We start from the raw sequence: 7,610 nt of genomic DNA on the forward strand, positions 1-7,610 counted from the left end.
TCTGGGCAGTTTTATCTTAAGAAAAAAAAAAAATTAAAAAATCCTTTTCTGATTTGGAGAGTCAGGAAGCATCAGTGGGGTTTTAGCTTCAGAACCTTGGCTCTTTGGGATACCCTGCTTACGCAGTTCACAATTCAAAGTTACTAAGGAAACTGCTTGTCAAAAATTTGCCATAAAATACCATTTATGAAGCCAAGCCAGAGATCTCAAGACAGTTGTCACCCAGTCAGTTCTCTCATACCAGGGGATTTACCCTGACTATACACTAAATAAATACCTTTAGATCTGCCCACAGTAATGCAGGCTGAAGGACTGCAGTTTCTTCCTAAGAATTTCAGGATTCACGTGGTAGTTTTGACGTTGGGGAACCTCCGATTAAAGGACTTCTGCTTCCATATACTTCTTTGATATCACTTATGAAGGAAAAAAAACCTGTGCCATGTGAGGGTCCTGCTGTGATCTGCCATGTCTCGGTATGGCACATCAGGTACAAGCTGCCACAAACACACATGTCGGGGGAGAAACCAACCTAATAGATCAGGGATGGACCCCACCATAAACCATGCCCCAGTACAACCCTGGCAAAGGCTAGATTAGGTTCTGCATTACTGTCTTGGGGTCACTTGAAAGCGATGCCCAGAGAGGGAGGCTGGCAGCCAGGAGAGGAAACAAAGCCTCACTGCATTCGGAAAGCACCACACTGATGTATAAATATTTAGGGGCTGGATGGACAGGATGAACTGCTGTAACTGAGAGAGCATCTCATGGCTGGCATTGTGAGAGGATGTAACTATACAGTGACATCTTTGGTTTGACTTCTCCCTTTACATAATTCAGACTCTTTGACTTTAGAAGTGCAATGATAAAGAGATAAGAAACAGAATAAACAGATAAAAACAGGTATTATGATTTAGATAAAATCATGCTGCTTTTGTGATAATACCTTCTCTCTCGTGCAACTAAACCAGCAAGTGATAGCAACTGTCCTCATTAGTCTCTGATTCAAAAAGAAGCTCTCTGTGTAGGCGTATCTTCAGGCAACTGCAATCGGTATCAGGGATCTTGCTTACATAAGAAGCCTTGTGTAAGAAAAACTAATTTCAAATCAATGCATGTGCTCTTTTTGTTAAACTGATTTAGTTAGACAGATGAAGACTCTTTCTTTGGCCATTCTGGGTGTAATTTAAATTTGCTTTTGAGTAACTTAAGCTAATAACTTTGGCTTACCTCAAACTGCATGTCAATGGTGTGCAGTGTGAACTGACAGAAATCACACAGAAGCCACTAAAGATTTTTTTTCTGCCGAGGCCTTCACTAACACACATTCACACAGCATGGATGCATTAAAACTGTTTTTTCTAGCTTTAAATTTGTCTAATTCAATCTGTCATCAGACTTAGCAAGATCAGTTTCACCAAGGGTTTTAATTCTTCACATTCTGTTTGAAATACCTTAAAGCAGAAAATATTTTCTAAATGCACTTGTTTTTTCATTTTCTTTCCCTCTAGCAAATGACTTTTTTTTTTTTTTGCATCTTTCGTAGAGCTAGAATTACATGCCTGCATTTTAATCTGCCTAATGAGAGCCGCACTAACATGCAGACAGTGCTGCACACTGCTAGAACAAACATCTATGCCTATGTCCCTGGGTCACTGCCTGATGCCAGTGCTGCTGCAGGGAGTCCTGGGAGTTTCTGAATCACTACGTTACAGCCAGCCAAGAGGCTGTGAGACATGGGGCAGGTGGAGACTGGCACCCCTCAGATCTGGGCATATACATGGTCTTGTGTAGCCTATGCCTCAATTGCAGGTCTCCCTTTCCTGCTAAGCAGCACAGAGGTTGCTCAGTGGCCCGGGGCTTGGATGTATATGGAGGGATGCTGTTAGCTGTCTGTTCCCTCAGGTCATGGTAGCTGTAAGGGCTCCTCGTGAGAAGATTCCAGCATCTGAGTCATTGTGCTATGGTCAGAGCACAGCACCTCCTGGCTCACCCCACTGACATCCAGCCCACTCTGCAGTGGGTAACCCTGACCTCACAAGTCTGATTAATAAGGTTAGTAAATAGCAACAACAGCTACAATAGCAATGTTAGTTAAGGAAATAACCGCCTATTTCCCTCCCTTGTGGGAATTACCACAGAGGCATTTGGGGTTTTCTGTGACCCACAGAGTGCTATAGTCAGGTCCAGCCTCTGCAATTTGTTTCTACTCTTCCCTTGTCCTCCCGATTTTTCCCAGAGTGCATTTACACCCAGAATGAGTAAAGATGTCTCTATTCATCCCTTAATACCAAGAGAGTCTTCCCTGAGTGAGGAGAGAATAAAGGTAGGGGGTGAGCCCTGGGATCTGGCAGTATGCCCGAGGACTTCCATTTCGCAAGAATGGGCCAAATTTACTTACCTAGCACTGTTGCTTAACAGATCTGCAAGGGTAAGGGCAGCAATGGGTTCTTCTTTTCATCACTCCAGACCACTGGCTTCTGTGACTGAGTGGAACAAGCCAGAAACGTGTTCCTAGATTTCCCAGACTACTGCTAGTTAAACAGAGGGCTCCAAACGTCAGGGACATGAAAGCCACATCTATTGGGGTTGCATTCAAATGTGCTAGAACTAGTCTTTCAAGGTAATTATATTTGTTTACTGGAATTGAATATACATGTCTCTACAAGATGCTGTACAGAAATAAGGCTTATCTACCAATCTAAAGATCTATACCTATTTAAGTAACAAAATTTAAAAAAAAAAGTTTTCTTTGTAGCAACTGGTCCCTATAAAATAGGATGCAATGATGGATTGAGTATATGTTGAGTATTGATTTGGAGTGTTTTGACATGTTATTGGATTTGATTGCTAAAGTAGACTAGTTTGGTAGCCTTATTATAGGATGCTTAATACTGTATTTGTTTATGCCTGTGCAATATTTTTGGAGGCTTTTTTCCTCCCCATGTATAATAAACAGAAAACAACGTTATTATCTCGAAGACTCACTGTTGAGGGGAAAAAGCCAATTGTAACACATGGCACAACCCCTCGCTGGGAAGTGCAAAGGGGCTCTGTGCAGCAGTGGGTGCCAGCAAGAAAAGGAAGGTGATTCCTAGCTAAGGGACTGGTATGGAAAATCTGGATTAAATTTTTGCCTCTTCCACAGATATTTCCTACGGCAAGGGACTTTATGTATTGCTGCCTCAGTCTCTGTTGAAAAAGGAGACTATATGCTACCTTCTCTCACTTCATTTTTATTTTTGTATACAGTTTAGCTTGCGTGGTATTTTATTTTATTCTTTTAATAGTTGTAAGATTTTAGGGACACGTTTGTAAGCATCTCTGTCATGCACTATGGAAGAAGTCCTGTCCCTTACAGGCATCTAAGGATTCTCTTGTATTACGAACAAATAATTGTAACGGAAGAACTAATTAAAGAGTTAGGAGGAAGAAAAGTATACAAGGAGGCTAAAATCTGTACCCTTTGAGAAAGTCTGAAGAATTCTGTTTTTTCTTTTTTTCTTCCCCCCATGGGGCTGCAAATGTCAGTATTTCCTCACTGTTTGAGGTGTTCAAAATTTACATACTCCCCTGATACCTATATTTCAGCCCTCCTGAAATATACAGGCTTATTTTTCTAGTCTAATCTTTTCTTCTCCCTGTAACAGGCAGATTGTGTCTAGCCATTTGGGAAATAGTTCATAATTCCATGCTTAAATAACTGGCTTTTGATAAAGGTCCAACACAGTGCTCTGAAGGCTGTTTTGTTTTTATGGATGGAGCAGACAGAGCAGAATGATGCTGCCTGCATACTAAGAAACTTGGCCTGAAGCCCACACACACCAAAGGCAAAATAAATAAATAAACATATCAATCAATCTTGACGTCACCAGGAAAAGGGTCACTGCCATGTGGAACGAGACATCTGGACAGTGAAGTCACTGCTCTGGAAGGATGCCACTGAACAGTTCACATGCTCCGCAGCACAATAGGATAAAATGACAGTCAAAAAAGAAAAAGGCAGGGGGATAAATTCTAATTGATGCTAAGTGAGCGGAGGTTTAAAGAAGGACCTTTATACCTTCTGCAAACCTGTCTGTGCATCTAACTTTTTCCTGATGAAAAAGTCCCATGATTCCAATGCCAACCAGGCACTCACATAAGACCAGCCTGTCATCTCACATGACACTATCCATTATACTTTCGGAATCAGCTTTGGAACAAGAAAGAGCAGGATCTTACCACACAACTAAAATTAAAGCATGTGGAGGAGGACCCTTCCCACAGCCTTGCATATTCCCACATGCAGGGATAAAGAAGATGCCCTTGTCCAGGTATTTGCGTTACCTGAAGCTGTACACAACCACACACACACGTACACAAAATGACAATTGTTCGGAGTAGCCACAGCAACAGACCACTGCAGCCTTTCAAATGAATCTTGCATTCCAATAAATTGTTTTTCCAATGCACTTAAGGGAAAGTGCAAACTGTTCTGTTTAATAAACAAAAAGGTTTTGAGAAGGAGCAACAAGGAATGTTTGCAGGGAAGGAGAAACCCCTTGATAACTCTTTCCCCTGCACACACAGCCAACCAACTTGCTTCTGCAGCCTATTGTCTTTCTTTCCCCCTGTCCCCATCCAAGCACAGTATTGAAAGCAGCAGGAGATCGCTAGCTATGGAAGCTCTGATCTTCCCCTTATAGCACCAGGACATCCTAGGCAATCCGGACACCTAGCCAGGATGCTCCTGGCACAACGGCGCATCTGTACCCAGAACGCGGAGCCTCCTTTCCAGCCCTGGGCATTTGTGAAACGGCCTAATTTAAATGCAGCACAGCCAAGACGGAGTCTTTGTTGTCAGAGCCCAGATTCCTTCAAGACCGCTAAAAAAATCCACCCTCCGAGAGATGGGAATGTGACTGCATGGAAAATGCCTGTATTTCTTAGCACCGGCTCTTCAGACGGTTTAAATCAGCACTGTCCAGCTGATCTCCATAGGGTGATGCCCGTTTACCCTTTCGCGAACGGGATCCGGCGCTGTCTGCTGGGTGCTACAATTCGTGATTTTCCATCTGCGAAGCGCCCGAGCCGAGCAGGGCAGCGCGCCGAGGGGGGCAGGATGCCGCGCACGGCGGGGCAACGCCTGCAGGCCGGCGGCATCCCCCGCCGCCGGGGCTGCGGGCCGGCTGGGCCGGCTCACGGCTTCCCACCGCGCCGCCGGCCGCCCCGGCCCACCGCCGCCCGGGAGCGGCCCGGCGCAGCCGGCGGGGCCCTGCCCGTCCCCGTCCCCCCGCCGCCCCGTCTCACCGCGGCCCCCCGCCGCCGCCTCAAGCGATTAGCGGAGCCCCCTGCCCGCGCCCCGCTGCTCTGCCGCAGGGACCGGGCGGCGGCGGGGGCGCCTCGCCGCGCCGCTTACCGGAACCGGGGCGAGTCCTTGATGCACTCCTCGAACTCCACCGTCATCCTGCCGGCTCAGCCCGCGGCGCGCTCAGCGGAGGAAGCGCATCGCCCGCCGGCAGCCAAGGACGCGCGGGCGAGCGGCCCGCCCCCCGCGCCCGCCGCACACGCGCCCGCCGCTCGGCGGGGATGAGCGCGCCCGCCGCCCGCCGCCCGCCGCGCAGCCGCCCCGCGGCCCGAAGGGCCGGGCTGGCCCGGGCCCAGCGCGGGGCCGCCCGCGGGCAGGGCCGCTGCGCTCGTCGGCCCGCGGGTCTCCTCCCGGGACGCCGCCGAGTCGTCGAGCGAGCGGGCGGGCGGGCGAGCGGGCGGCGGCGCCGGGGTCCGTGCCCTCGCAGGCTCCGGTAGGCTGGGAAGCGCGGTGCCCTTCCCCTCTCCTCGGCTGCGCTTTCTCGTCTGGTTTTAGGTGAGGATGCGTCCTCAGCAGACGCTCCTGACACTGCTGGGTGCGTGTCTGGGCTGAGCGGGCTGTGACAGTGGCCGCCGCCTCGTACACCCACCCACGCTGTTAGCCGGTCCTTTGCGTGTAGGACTGTGCCAGGTTGTGTGCACTGCAGGAGAAAATCAAACTATGCAGGACACAAAGTGCAATTCTATACCAGCAGTGTCAACAAGATGGGCATCGATCCTGTTGCTACTTAATCTAGTTTTGAATTTTCTGTACACAGTGGATTTGCTGCTGCCATCAGCCATGCAGTGAATCTGCAGTGACTCCTCTGATGCCAGTGTAATCACCCAAGGAAGGAAGACATCTGGGCTTGTGGGTCCAGCTGAACAGATCACTTTTTCTGCAGGACATAGCAATATAATGTGGCATGGATAAGTGAGGCTAATTACAATGAACTTAGTTCTGATCCTCCACCCATTGAGCACCACAGACAGAAAAACAGTATAAACCACAACATTCACTGCAATTTGATATGAATTTAAGACTCAGAGAAGGGCCTGAAGTGTAAACCTCCATGTTTTAATAAAATGCATCCTGTGTAACGTGGACCTAAACTAAAGCGAAGAGGCAGATGAACACTAGAGCCAGGGCCATCTGAATCCATGACAAAATGTCGCGATGAGGCCATGGACAGAACCGTGATGAAATGAGATTAAATAAGGTGTTCAGTGCCATTTTTGTACACAAACTACAGCTACGATTCACCTCTAGGCCAGGCTTCTGTTTCCATCTGAGTTCCCAGACCTGCTGGATTTGTCAGGCACAGTCAAGAGTATCTTTCTGTGAGCGAAAGTCTGACTTAACACAATTATCAGACGCTGAGGGGTTCTGAGTAGGGCAGGAAAAGAAATTAGCCCCGCTGATCACCTCAGTCCAGGAGAAGGGGCAAGGTGACCTCTTGTGGCCTCTGTTTTATGTGGTTTCACAAAGGTCAAATCACTGCAATTTTTATTTTATTTTTTCCAGCATAGATGAAAGTGCGTGGATGTTTCTGCCTGTGTGTGTATGCACAAACTCAGGGATTAGAAATTACCATCCTCTTTAAAGCTGAGATTCATCAGTTTCATTATAATAGAGTCTGGATGCCATTGTGTGAGTTGAAAGCTGGTTGGATTTTTCCATTCAAAACAGATCTCAGATTTGTATGAGAGGGCCAGGGATCTTTCTCTTGCTCTCCCCGTTTTGCTAATGAGTTGGGCAATCGTTTATACTGGTTTTAGGCTATCTATGTACATACAGATATTCACACTTCAGTATTTTAGAAAGATGAAAAGATTTTACAACGCAGAACATAGTCACAAAGAACATCTGCAGCTTTTGTTTATTACCAGTCAGTCTTAGCCTATTTTTGTCCCTGTAGCTGTTATTTACCCTCAGCCAAGTGGTTGCCTGCTCACATCTTCTCACAGGCGGGCTGAGATCGATGAACGCAGGCTTGCCTGCAACGCCTGCGCTGGTTTTTACGAGGACTTCGCCATAGCTATTGGCAGAGGTAGGTTCACTGTAGGTTGGGAACATCCCAGCCTTTGAGCCAACAATCCCAAGCTCACAAGCAACCCTAACGCAGGAAAGGAGAGCGTGGAGAGCTGCTCACCACGCGAGGAAGTTCTGTCCCTGTAAACTTCTTGCCCCGTAAACCAGTTGTTCTGTGGGCGTTACGTTCCTGTTCTGGCACTCTCAATTTTTTGACATGCTTATCTGACTCAGTGGGCAACTGAAGCCCCCC

Source organism: Tauraco erythrolophus, chromosome 23 (genome assembly GCF_009769465.1).
Source record: "Tauraco erythrolophus isolate bTauEry1 chromosome 23, bTauEry1.pri, whole genome shotgun sequence".
Lineage (NCBI taxonomy): Eukaryota > Metazoa > Chordata > Aves > Musophagiformes > Musophagidae > Tauraco > Tauraco erythrolophus.